The 14907-nt window shown below is 31.4% G+C and overlaps 1 protein-coding gene across 2 annotated transcripts in view; it reads left to right on the top strand.

Annotated features, from left to right (window-relative positions):
- Mmp2 (Matrix metalloproteinase 2) overlaps positions 1-14907 on the top strand; it is a 199107-nt gene that overhangs the window by 13291 nt on the left and 170909 nt on the right. The window contains exon 1 of one of the 2 annotated variants that reach the window (XM_068777025.1): positions 12984-13282. The exons of the other annotated variant lie outside the window; for it this stretch is intronic. The gene's annotated coding sequence lies outside the window, so the exon portion shown is untranslated. Of the gene's footprint in view, positions 1-12983; positions 13283-14907 lie in introns of those variants that run through there. 2 annotated transcript variants of the gene reach the window in all.

Raw genomic sequence — 14907 nt, 5'->3', positions numbered from 1 at the left:
ATAAAATGAATCGCTAAATCTGTTGCCAAGCGAAAAACTCGAAAGCTGATTACTAATTTGCTGTTTTTTTTTTCATTAATAAAAATAAAAATAGGAAAATTGCGTTGAAATTTCGAAAATTAAGTGTCATCGTTTGTCATGCAAACTATAAAATAAATTAAAACACTTTCCATAACTAAAATTTAACATTTTTTTTAATCAATGCCAAAATAAGGTGTTTAAGGTGCAATGAAATAAAGAATGTCTTGTACTACACAGTATTACGATGGAAATATAATCACAGCATTACTAGTCTTTTGGTTTTCGCAATAAGAAACTTATTTTTGTTTAAATTTAATTTCCCATGTTAATTATTAATGTATTAAATAAATAAATTATTTTATTGTTTTAATTATTTATTTTTCTATTAGACTACGACAAACTTTCAACTTTAAACAGAATAAAGTCGACCGTGGCAGTAAATTAGAAAAGAGTATGAAGTAAAATGTAATTTAACTATTGAATTTCAAAATGTAAATATTCAATTGCTTAGATTGGTTCATTATTTTACTCAATACAACATTTATAAGCACCTAGAATGTTTGATAGGATTTCAATCAAAACCCGTATGAAACAATCACCGAAAAAACTTGAGGAACTCGGCAGTTAGTCAGCGCAGCAGGTAACGGTACGTTTCATGTGGGTCAAGTACTCGGAAATTAGTGAGCGCCGAGTTCCCGTCTTACTCATCAGCAGCTATTGCGGCAAGTAAATATTAGAGTAAAGCATAGGATTAGTTCAGACAGAAAAGCGAGGCGTTGCACATTTTTTATTTTAAAAAAAACTAATGTTATGATTATAGATTGTTAAGTATTATTCTAATAAAGATCTAATTTATAATAAAAAACTAAACGAAAATAACTTTCAAATAATGATTTTAAATGTATGGTATTACAAGTATTTTTTATAAATTTCATTTCTGTGCCAAAGTCATAGAAACGCTGATTGCTATTTACAATAACATCAGGTTTTTAGTGACAAACCGCTAAAGAAGCTTACCTAAGATAAATGAGGCCTGCTTCTATGAACTGTCTGGACTCTGTAGAGCCAACGGCCGCCCAAAGAAGACTTCAGGACCTCATTAGATGGCAGAAAGTCAAAAGATGGTCGATTGGTTGCCGTTATCATATTTATCATTACCATAATTTTAGTCGAAGAAAAACTGATGGATGTAGGCCTCCTCTTTAAATTTCCAACAGGATCGGTAGTTAACCTTAACAAGATAATCTGTTCACCTTGTAAGTGCTCGACCTGCGCTGTGTTTGCCGGTGAGCTTCTACTCCAGAACCATGTAGCCAAATATTTTGAGCGTTATTTGTTCTACCGAATGCTACTTTTATTTATGGTATATCAGGGCACCATATAGGCGTTAAGCATTTAAGACGATACATCTTCATATTTGAAAATTTTTGATCGTGGTGGAAAATTACAAGGCAGTTCAGGAGGAGAAAACTAAAACTAGTAAAATTTACATGTAATTAAAATTTATTCTTTGTAAGAAATTTCAGAAAATATGGTAATTATTCATGACATTGTTTCATATCGTTTTTGGTATCTATTGATGGAATTACAATAACATTGTAGTTAAAACTGTGAAGTATAATTACGTTCATAAGGTGCGCAGTCTTAAAGTTTATTCGTTAATTTTTTACAATATTTATTTACTTGGTTTAAAGGAAGTGAAAACGTTTTAGATGAGTAGTTGTAATGGATTATATCGCTGTGAATGAGCGACTATTGATAGTTTAGAGAGATATACTATTAATTAATTAATTATTTCCGAACATAATTTTTAATTAATATTAAACATACATTTTCTTCTCATATGTAGATTCGGAATTTAGGTACAATACGTAGCGTGAATGGAGGCACACAGTTGGGTCTCGCGGTTTACCTGACTATATGACGTGTGAGTGACGTGTTTGTTGTAGAGGTCAGAATATGGTAACAGGAAAACCATTAGATCTTTTACTAGTTAGCTTTTTTAAAATGTTTTTAAATAATTTACAAGCAACAAAGTCAGCTTAATAAGTGAAGATATATACATGTGTACCTACGTATTGCAGTGTTTGAAATTAAATAGATTTAGTTATTGTAATGGTAGAAGCAGGATGCAGTTTGCTAAAAGAAAAATATTAATGTCGCTTGAATGAGTATTCAAAACGTTTAAAATACGTCAGACAGCGATAAACAATGCGAACATTTCGAATTGAATGGGAACGGAACTTAGACGACGATTTCGGCTAAATATCATCATATGACGTCCGATAAGGATCCATTAATCACTTACGTTTTTCATTCAACAACACCACTTCCAATACAATTCATTAAATATTTATTTAAACTCTTTGGTCATTAATACGATTTAGGGTATACAAACATTGTTCGTTACGATCAACTCTGAAATCTCATGTTCAGAAATTTTTCCTGTTTATATTTTCGTACAAGTTTCCTCTACAATAAATCGTTTATCTTTTTCATTAGCGCTTGACCGAACACGTTATTACCTATGTTTAGCGAATATATGCATAGGGTCCCAGTCATTGAAGAATATTTGAATGACAAAGATTCTTGGGGATAATCGGCTTCGCTTCCATCTGCTCACGAGACGTAATAGATCTTGAAATGAAGATTAATGTAATCTTCTTCGCTTAATGAAAAGAACAAGTTTTTTGTTCTTGTAAGCCGGTGATAAGCTAGGCCTACTTTAAATATAGAATTGAAAAACATTTTTTTTTAATTTCGATAGTCAAGTATAACTTCTTAAGTTGAGACAAGTAAGTTAATACATTATTGCAATAGACCATGCCCATTGTGAAAATTGAAATCCCTAAAATGCTGTTATTTAATAATATTTTAGACTAATGTCGATACAATTAATGAGATTAAAAAAAAAGAAGTTTTATTTCATGAATAGAAAAAGTAGTTCTATGTTAGTTATCCTTTTTTAAATATAGTACAATAGTAAACAATAAATAGAGTATAGTCGCCGGAATTGCGCATCGCGATAATGCAAATAGAGTAGATAACAATTGTTTGCATAATTGTGGTAAAGTTTACATAACTATGAAGAAAAATATAAAATTTATAATATTATAACACGTTAAAACTATATAAATGATCATTTCATTTTAAAAAAATTAAGCAGTGGAATTTATACTTGGTCATAAGAAGAGAAGGGATTCCGATCAATGGTACTGCAGTGAAAAATAAATTAATTCAAATATAAACTTTCAATTAAAAAGTATTACATTTATATTATCGCATTTAATTGTAAAATATGCTATAATGTATGTAACAAAAAAAGGAGATTGCAAATAAACAGGATTTATTGTAATTTATCAGACAACCTCATAAATTGGGTGGAGTAAGGAGCTTTTGCACCTATTGAATTTCCATAACTTACAAGTTGAGATTACACTTTTTCTTTTCCTTTATAAATCAAAAGCTTTAATAAATAATTCTTCTTATAACCTTTTATAAATTACATTCCAAGTCAATGTTTATTTTAGACCTCCCCGGCTGTACGAGTCCTTGTAAATAATAGTATGATTAATCATTTCATATATCAGAATCCATTTGGCAAGAGTATATAACTTTGACAATAACTGGTTTAATAGGGGTTTACAATATTTTTACTTAAAAATACATTTTAATATTTACTTTCGTGGACACATGTACAGGAAATAGGTTTAAATGACAGACTTTGTATAAAGCTTTTTACTGACAAATGCAATACGTTCACTCCTTTATAATAATCCTGTATAAATTGCTTATTAATTTATTTTATAAATTAGAATGCGTCACGCCAATAAATACTGTCGGTATAAAGTCTGCAGGTACCGAAAATAAACAATAATGAATATTATCCTCTAAACCGAATTATGCGATGCGTTTTCTAACTGTATTATATTAACAAAAATGAGCTTTATATTCACCCCTTTAAAGCTTTTACACTTATTTCCTATCACTTTGTATAATTCTATATTAATCGTATGTTAAGGACGGGCGCACTCACGCACAGGTGGCAATAATACAACAAATACAAGAGCTGTAACAGTAAGAGTATGAATAAAATTGCTAACGTAAGCGTGTTGCTACTGCTACAACGGACACGTACCATAACCATAACTGACGAATTATTTGCGAAACACAGTCTGTTTTCTACTGTTTTCATCGTGACACACTATGATTACTAATGTATTTGACGCCAGTGGTGGTAAAAATTTATCAAAAAATTATAGCAGATTTCTTTAATGGTTTTGTCGATTAACAGTGTTTGATTGATATAACATTACATTGGGACCATCTGGTTGTTTATTTGGTACTATTTATTAGTATTAATGTGTATTAGTGTATATTAGTGTAATGTGTACCTACTTAAAAGTAGTGAAATTTGTACCAGATGTTATTTGTTACCTTAGAAGGATCAGGTGGGTAAAGAACACTGAAAAAAAAAAATATCGGATGTCTGTATCATAATTTTTACACTTAGCTAGACAAAATTTTCTATCACGCAATTTTATCTGATAATTACGAGCATGTATGATTCATATTAACTATTTTAAGAAATTACTAGATATCAAATTATTAATTTTAATTATTTCGAACAAAAAGATCCCAAAGTAGGTATTAGTGAGGAATTACTTTACTATTAAATTACTATGAGAATCTTGGAAGATTTAATGTCTGATTTGAAGATAATAACAGGCGAAATTAAGATCCTATAAAATTTCAAATAGACCTTATAATTTTTTGTACTATGTGTATAAACATACGAAGGTAACCAACAAAGCTCTGCGGATTATCAAGTTGAAGTGGCTGTAGCCTGGCCACTGGTCACTTAGCGCAGAATATATGACCTTATGAGTCCTTATTGAATTGACTTTACCGAATAGTGAGCGGGGCGAAAGATATCTACTTACAACATGGACAGATGTCTTTGTTAACGTCATCGGAAAATGCTGGATGCAGATAACTTCAACTAGTCTTATTAGAAATATACTGGTGAGGCCTATATCCAGCAGTGGAATTCCCACGGGAGGAGTGATGAGGATAATGATGATATACATAAACATACATATTATGTACAGTCAGTCATAAAACCGATAAATGAACACACCCTTGAATTTACAGCTCGTATCGATTTATGTAACTAGAGATGCAAGCTTAAAAAGGTTCTTAAGCGAAAAATATACAACGATTAAATTATGTTCATAGGTGAACACCTACTTTAATGAATTAAAAAAAGTCTCGGCGTTAAGTAAAAAACAGTCATTTTAATTATTAATAATTCTTTCTGCAACACACTATCTTTAAAAAATGTTTTTGGGATAGTGCGATTTAAATTAGGATTTTTTAAAAAGCTACTAAGATATTTCCGTTTAATAGGGAGAAGTAAATATAATGATTATGTTTTTGTTCGTTTATTTCATTTTTTTGTTCCAATAGGACAGTACATTCATAGTATATATTATATTTTTTTACCTGATTGGCAATACGTGCAGGAACTGTATTTATGACGTACGCATTTGTTCTTATAAATTATTAATTTCTTTAATATGACTAAGCGTGAGTAACAAAACATTGACGTTTTTAATAAGTATATGCCATTTGTGCATCACTAGAAACTATGACCAATAAATGTGGTTCAAAGGTACCGAGTAACAAGACTTTTTAACATTTTTTCCTACCTGATTTTGCAAGTTTTTCTTAATAATCATAGAGCTTTAAATTAACCAAAGCCATAGTAATTGCCATCAATGTACTAATATTTTTTAAGTAATGAGCATTTCGACCATTTATTGAAAAGAGTCATCTCATTATCAGAAGAGCCAAGAGAGCTGCAAAGGATTGAAAGATAAAGTATGTAAAGTGTTGACGATAATTGTAAGCCGTCAATGTGGACAAACTAATATACTCTTGCGAATGAGAGAGAAAACAGAAAAAAAACGCTCTTTTAGTGTTAACTGGTTTAAGAAATAACATTATAATATAAAAGTAATATAGCGTAACCTCAAAGGAATGGCACACATTGTTAAATTCTCTGAGAAGGCAACTTATATAATCAACGGGAGGTTCTGAAGAGTTTTTGTAAAAGATTTGTCGATACTTGGAAAGCGGCAGTACGAATCCAGCTATTATAGGAATTTAAGTAATTTTTTATCCTCAGTAAGCTATTAAACCAGACCAAATATTGGACAGTTTTGCAATAAACTGTTAATATAAATTAGTGTTTCTATAAACGGTTTAATGCTTTGTATTTGCAAAATGACTCATTTTTTAAGTTGAAGGTCGTGGCAGTTGTCTAAAAACCGGTAGCACAGCGAATAGTCAAGTCACTGATACATAAACAATTAATCTCTAGGTTTAGCAAATGTTAAAATAGTTTAATGCGGAAGGATAGATAAGAGAAATTTTTATAAAACATTTTACAAACAGCCATATAATCCAATATGACCCACTTACTGAACTTCTTTCCGATCTTCTGATCTGACTGCGGATCTCCAATAATCCTAAGCTTTCTCCATGCCTCGTTGAACGAGTGTGAGCCAATGATGCCCAAAGATAGAGACAACTTTTCATAAAACATCAACACACATTGGTTATATCATTTTTCATCTTATATCCTTAAGATACAGAGGGGGGAGAGAGTATTGGCCTTGGATAAGTTACCGACTATGTTTTACATTTGACCGTATGACACAGGTGAGTGTGTGGTGACATTTTAACAACATGCGCTCCCTTAAATGATATCTCGGTGACGTGTCGGTCGAACAGATGTCTGCAGGCCGAATGACTTTCGATATAATACTATATATTGATATCAAACACTGAAAAGACAAATTGCATGTAATTTTACGAATTACTTGTTAAAGTGTATGTAAAAAATAATCCAAAATGTTGATACATTAAATAGTATACGACGTCAACGTCAAGTAGTCGACGACGTCACGAATGCATTGGATATAAATATAAGAAGTTATGACATCTAGCTTGGGAGTTTAAAATTATTCTAAATATGAATATTTTACACAGTGCTTCAAGCATCTGCCTTTTTAATTACGGATCATTTGTAGCGCTCGTTAATCTTCATTTCCTTGAGCTAACCTATTAGTTCACAGCTAACTATCTCGTTTATGTAAAGTTGTCGTAGAAAGTGGTCCGCCACGAGTGTGTTGCAGCTTACAAACCGGAAAACTATTTCAAAGATTATTTCAAAACCTTCAATACTACAAACTTCAATATCTGAATATATTAACTTAAGTGAGACCATCTATTCCTATAAAAAGTATTAAAAAACTTTTTACATCCGTAATAGGGTTTATTTGCGTTTTTCGACGCTTTTTATAACACCAGCCATTATAATAAACTGATTATTTTACTTTCGTTATGGAAATGTTGCAAAATATATTCAAATCAAATCGAAGTCTTGAGTTAATTTATATACTATATTATTTAAGATAATTGAAATCATATTTAATCGCAGTTTTTTAAAAAAAGTTTACATTAGTTCGTAAAACGTGACACTACTGAAAAGAACCAACAAGAAACTCACTGTAATTTTTTTTGAGCGAATTGTATTAACTTAAAAAAATGTTATCGTTAAAATTATAATAATTCATTTCCAAATATCTTAATCCTGAACTTGGTATGAAAGAGAGTATGCTGTATATCTATATGTACATATATTTTGGCAAAGGCTGTGCTTAATAAATTTCTTGTAGAGATGTTTTTACCGCGTCACTTTTCAATTTCAATAATTTCAATAATTCAAATTAAATAGCAAAGTATTATTTATTATTGACATTAATATTATTGTATTTTCATATTTTGTATTTTTATTTATTGTTGCTATACAACTGTACTCTAAAGCGGCGAAGCCCTTGTACTACCTCATTTACAGTTCTATTTCATACGTACTATATCAAATTACTGAACTCTTGCTCTTATCATTGTTCTATGGGAATCTTAATTTTAATGACATAATGATGCATGCCAACCATTAATCTGATTCATGGCATTTCGCATGGTTTTATAGCTTGTTTGATTTTTATTTATTTCACTTATATTTATCTAATTAATTTACTTATAATTTATTTAAGTTGTGTTTTAGATCAAATTAATATTAGCTTTAAATCTTGTATACTAGTTTCTTAACTATTTATGTTACACTATTTCTATCTTTTTTATTTAAATAATACAAACTAAGTCAGCTGCGCCTGCTGATCCAGTAGCGGCCGACGCAGTAATTCCGCCAGAAAACCTCGTGCTACAGTTCCAGGCCATCCTTCACTAACTGCTTGATGAAAACGAGAAGGGGCGGTTTGAAACTTTCAACGGAAATAATCTCTGGCAACCAGCTAAGAAACCTTCTTCTTATCTCTGAATCTAAGTTGCCCCTGCGCCGCCAGTACTTCGCACAGTACAGCAAAAAGTGTAGCGGTGGAGGAGGAGCTGCATTGAACTTAAGCGAAGATCTAGAGTCGCCGAGGTTCTCGGCCGACACTTCCGGCTTTTTAAAAATGTCGCCGACTGCCAGTTATATTATTTTAGACATATTCTAGACATCGTTTTTCTTCAATTACTTTTAAATCGTCTTGTTCCCTGCAGGAAACGACTTTTGTTTATTTATGTAACAGATTTCTATGATCACAACTGCCACCACTAGCAAATATTTACTGTTGAAAACGATTCCTTTGCGGTGCCGGCAGGTGTTAACTGTGTGGGATCTTGCACACAACTTTTGTTCTTATATAAAATGTTAGATTTGTTAATTTTGTTGAAACTGGCACCCTCATATCGAAAAATAAGTTAGCTATATAAAAATTCATGGTTAAAGTATTTCAAACGTACCCAATATTTTCAGAAATTTGTAATTTTGATGAATGTGCTGCTGCACATAATTTAAAATAATCAGATAAATAATTCCTACCGCATCTCTCTAAAACAGAAGAATCTCGTGTAATTACAACTTAACATTCATGTTGCATTTGATTACCATCCCAATTTGGAGACATTACCATATATGCGTATCAATAAGATGAAGTCGAACCTGCTTCTACCCGTTTATCCAAACACAGCGAGATATTCTAAGCTGCCGCATTCGATCAACACGTTATAAATACGATTCTGTGTTATTGCAACAAATAACTTGCTTCTCCTGCATTAGTATATTTTCTTAATGAATACCACCAAGCACGTGGTTTACAAAATATTTTTTTTAATTATTGTTTTCTATAAAAGGAAATTAAATAAAAATAAATGTTAATAACATAAATTACTTTAGAATTATAATTATTTTTACTCACGAAATTTCTAGAATTATGATATACGCGATATAATGCGAAAACATTACTGTGGTTCAGGTTAAAATACCTTGCTATAGCTTGTGAAATCACTTTATTAGAGTATGTCCACTGCTGCGTATTTTTTGGAATTTCAAAATCTTAGAGAGAATAATGTCAGTTAAGCCACAAGGATAGGCAGCAGCGTCTTCTGCGTACTACAATAACACACTGCGATCGCCAACTCGGCTTCCGAGCTTGGCGACCATGGTATATCCCCCATAATAGATATCTTTGGGGAAGATTATGCTTTGCAGTGGGCATCTATGCGCTGAAACGCTGCTTAATGCTAATTTTCTGCTATTAAAAGTTAAAGTGTTTGTGATGTATTAATTAATTAAATACATCGTAAAAATATTTCTAACAACCTTTTATCGTATCAAATATAACAAGAAACATAGATAATCTCTGATGAATACAGGAAGCGTGAGTTATAGTTTCGCGAAATATTTGTGACGTGCAGGAAATAAAAGTAATTTCTTTACGTTAATGTGGCGCACAGTTCTGGAAATAAGTACATTAATAAAAGCATACTGATGCCGGTTAGATATGGATAATCATCATCATTTAAAAAATGATGTGCTTCAAAAATAGAACAGCAGAAAACTTAAAATTGACAACATAAAACAAAAAAAAACAAATGTAAAACTAGATCCAAACGAATGGAGTCGTCGTCCCGTTTTTGTCCGCAGCAAGTATTCTAACGGTACCTCTAATAATAATTTAAAATAGAGTAGTTATAGATTTGAATTATCTAAATAAATAACCAACTCAACCAAAAGATACATGTTAGTGCTACTACACTATAGCGTATTTTCGATAATTATTTATTTAGTAAAATAAATGACTTATTCATTAATTACTAAAAGTAATGGTTGCTTTCACTTAAATTTAATTATATACAAAACAGTAGAGAATATAAAGAAAACTGATACAATCGTTTCTTGGGAAGAAATAATCTTTCAATGTTATTAAACGAATTTAGTGATAATTACTACAATGCCCCTTTTTTAAATAGTGTTTGTACTTGTCATTGTGGTAGTTTATTGTCCACTTTAGTTGGTTAAATAATTATAATTGTGTTACGTAGACCAGCGGTAAAGGACTGAGACGTGCGATCGTAGGCCGCTGGTTCGATTCCAACAAAACAATCTTTTATAATTCACACTTTGTGCATTAATTAAATAGGATTGCCACTGCTCACAAGCAAGTTTCCAGGGAATGAACAGCAGCGTCCTCTGCGTACCATAACAGCACGCTGCGATCGCCAAACCGTCTGCCAAGCGTGATGATTATGGTACTTCTACTCAAACGTAGAGCGCTAATTGTATTACTTACAATAAATGTTTTATTATTAGTAAATAATTACCATAATTTACAGCATGAGTTACCCGTGACAGTTAGCAGCCGAAGATATCAACATCACTTTTGAGTATCTCTTTAAAAAGTAGGTATTTTATTGAATCTATGATGGTGGTTAAACACAATTATAACTACTATACTGTATCCAGTTTATTTTTTAACCACATACTGTTTATATATGATCTACACCGCGAATCGACACAAGTAAATCTAACAAGAAATAGTCGGCATAATTTGTGGTAGTAACTGTGATTTATTACGTTCATCTGATACGAGCAGCAGCAATGACTTCCATGCCTATTCTATGGATTAAGCACAATGTTGTATTAGCAACAGTTCCTTGTCTTAATTATCGACATTTTTAGAAAATCGGGGAACACACGTTTAGTTTATCTGATGTCATTTAAGTACATAATTTTTCGTTCTTCATCATAATTTCAGCAGTTGAACGTCCACAACTTAACATAGGCTGTCCCCATGAATATTCAATAGAAAAAGCTGCGAGCGGCTTACATCAAGCGTCTTTCGACGACATTATCTACGTTTGCTCCACTCCGATATTAGCGATGCGCGGAAAATACCCCCGTAATGTATAAAATTCTTTCCTTGTCTTTGCAATCGACTTAAGTAAGTTCAACGGATCTGGAATATTAAACCTTCAGCCTTTCTTGTCAAAAATCGTCCCTGGACAATAAATTACAACTGTAGAAAATAGTTTTTAAAATAATATAATACGAGTAATTTCTTTTAGATGACATAGACCTTCAGTTGTGGAACTGATGCGCGGTGATAACTTAATCACTTAATCATGTATACTTGTAAATAATACTTTACTGAATTACAGAGGTCTGAATCACTATTGATTACTTTTCAAAAATGACATGGGTTGTCACTCTCTGGCTTCTATTAAATGTTAACCTTGTAAGGCTGTCACTGCTTCGTCGGTACCAGGGCCCGTGGCTCGAAGATCCGAGAAATCGACTTTTAGTAAAAAGTGTTAATTTTTTCTATACCTACGACCGTAATTTGTTGAGATGAGATCAAGTTTTTTTATTCATAATAACGCAAAACTTGGTCTGAGAGGAGTTATCTATAAAAACGTTTGTTATTTTTAAATAACTCCTCTCAGACCTGGAAAAAAAACTTAGTAAGCAAATGTACTATGAAATATTAAAGTATACCATTTATTTAAGTTATTTAACATTGTCTAAGAAAAAGTTACCGTAAAATTCGGTTGGGACATTTAAAGGATTAAGGTCTATCATAATTAATAACATATTTTCTAAACATTATAAGGCATAAGCAAGCAAGTCGCGTGATATTCAATGATCAATGACGCCCAGGAGCGCCGAAGCAACACATCTGCGTCTTCCTTTTAGACCAATATGATTGATTACATGCGATGCGCCTAAGGCACAGATAAGACTGAATTGAATTTGTTTTCGGCTGTAAAACTAACTATTAAAAATGTTTCAAAATATTTGTTGAACCATCACCACTCATTTATAGTTTCTGCTATTAAAGAAACGAAAATGTAAATCTAAAAGCGAAAGTTACAAACTAAAGAAGAAATCCGTTTAAGTCCTCTAAAAGTCTCGCTAACTTGGTACTAAATTACGAATATGCGCGGAGTTAAGCCCAAAGCTCAAGTTGATACTGAAAGTCTAGACGGTGCTCCAGGGAATTCTTGATCGAGACCTATTCCTTTTTAGAAACGAGCTTGCCTCAAGCGCCGGTTTATTTACATTAAATATACTTCCCTCTTGTTTTAAAAAGAGTCTCTTAAACACGTGTATTAAGTAGTAAGGATGTTCTTCATTCCAACGAAATGTGTAGGGCTCTTTTACTTTAGACCCTTTGTTTACAACTGAATTCAAGGGCTGTTAATTGTATTTCCGAACTTATATTACCAACTAGTAAATGCCCCCTAACAAAAACTACACAGACGCTCCATGCACTAAACAAAGACTACTTTAAAGCAAAAGAAATTTTAATCAAACGAAATTGTACGCACTTCATTGTGTCGACAATAACCCACAAAGCGCCATACGCACATATTTAGAACCCGGTACACAGTAGACGCACACAAACACACCGCTAGCGTATGCACTAAAGTTCACTCGCTGTAGTCGGTTCCGTTCACCCGAAGTTTAGTACAGAGTCGCGCGGGTTCGCGGACGACGCGTGTTTGGCGTCCCGCACATGGACGTTATTTACTATAATTTTACGAAACATTTCAACTGTATGCTAACTGGCCTATGATTTTAAAAATAAAGGTTTCGCTATAACGCTTCAGCGTTTTATACTCATATAATAAAAATTTTATTTAACATTTTTTTTTCCAAAAATACGCGGTATTGTACGTTGTGTATTCTGAAAAGTTGAGTAGCACAGTGCTTTCAGTGCTAGCAGTGATGTCTGTTGTCCCCCTCTGTTGTGTTGGATGAAAGGGAAAGTAAACTCCGACTGTTTAAGGGAGCTTTGTTTTGTTTTCGTGGGCTTCTCTGCAACTAAGTAGAGCGAATTAAGTAAATGTAAGTTTTATGTATTCAATTTTGTTTTCTTTATAACATTGTTGTTTTATTTTATAATGACCTTAATTTATAAAACGTCACTTGAACTAATGAGATTTATATTCTGATAAAACAATTATTTTAAGCAGTTCAGAGCAAAGGTAATGTAAAAATTGTAAAAAGAGATAAGTGTTACATTCTGTTTATAAGAATACGTAAAGACTTCAAATTTATGTGTTGATTTATTTGTAGATCTCTCTTGGTCATGTGGCGGCTGTGATTATATTGGTCCTCGTTTAAAAATAGTTACACTTAGTTCACACTTGCTCTTAACTTGCGCCTAGCATTATCCTACTATCGACTGCCGTTCTATATTACTAATACATACAATTATCCTGTTTGAGTTTTGTTAGCAAAGGTAATTAAGTAAATATATATTTTATGTAACGAATTTTTAAATGTATAATATTCTCGTTCATTAATGTGTCAAGACAACAGCTGTTTATTTTCACGTGTCGCTATTCAGTTTTGTTGTAAGTATAGGAAATTGATTAACAAATAACACCGGCATTTATTGCAATGTAGTTGTTTGTAATAGCTTTAATGTGTAGAATATTAAAGGGTGTCCTTATAGGGCGTATGATTTGTTTAGCTCCAGGTGAGTTACATGCGCTCTTTGGAAAATTTTATTGTTATTGCTACAAAACTTATTTATCGAGTATTTTATTACTGCACAAAAGTTTCTTGTAAATGCATATCTTTAAAGTTTTTATATTGTTATACATAAGATTTAGTTTACAGGTGCACAGTCGTAGAATCAGAATTGTTTAACGAAAATCTATGCCGCTAATATAAACATTCGAGGTAAACTGAACAAGTTAGAACAATATTTCATGTAAAAATATTTTCGTGTTTTATTTGTTAAATAATATATAAATACAATTTTTTTAAGTGGTTTGTAGTTATTGTTTATATTGTTTTGGTTTATTAATCAGGCACTAAGACAAATTGGGGTCAAGACTTTATTAAATAATTTCGTATCTGTTACCATATGTTGACAGAACTTAATATCGATATGATTTCTAATGTTGCTCTATGCTTGACGTTTGTTGGCGTTATTATTAATTTTCGAGGAAGTTTCTGATTAAGAAATAACTTATAGGCCTTTAACCAGGCCTAACTTGAAGGCCTATAACCTTCAGGCAATTACTTTAAAAATCAATGCATTTGAACGGATGTGTGACCCTTTGAGACAACTCTTGCAAACTCAGAATTTTCATTTAATTTTAATATGTTAATTATGTCTATAGATTGCTTTCCTAAAGTAACTAAATAATATATTTATATATAAATATTATATATATATATGTATATGTATAAAAATATATATATATAAATATATATATATATATATGTATGTATATATAAACACAGATAGTTAATTAAAAAATATATAATAAAAAAGTAGAATTTGGTTTAATAATGTAAATAAGCAAAAACTGTTACTGGAATACAAATATAAATAAATATCGTCGTTACAAAAATATTATATTAATATTTAATAATAAAATTTTAAAGTTTATATGAAATATTATTAAATTCATATTAAATATAAAATAATAGATAATTGAATATATTGTTGATCA

This window comes from Battus philenor, unplaced genomic scaffold (assembly GCF_028537555.1).
Source record: "Battus philenor isolate CCGP_79_NKW_IND1 unplaced genomic scaffold, ilBatPhil1.0.hap1 SCAF_13, whole genome shotgun sequence".
NCBI classification, from domain to species: Eukaryota; Metazoa; Arthropoda; class Insecta; order Lepidoptera; family Papilionidae; genus Battus; species Battus philenor.
Note: the sequence above shows the minus strand (reverse complement) of the source record. Positions and strands in the feature narration are given on the sequence as shown.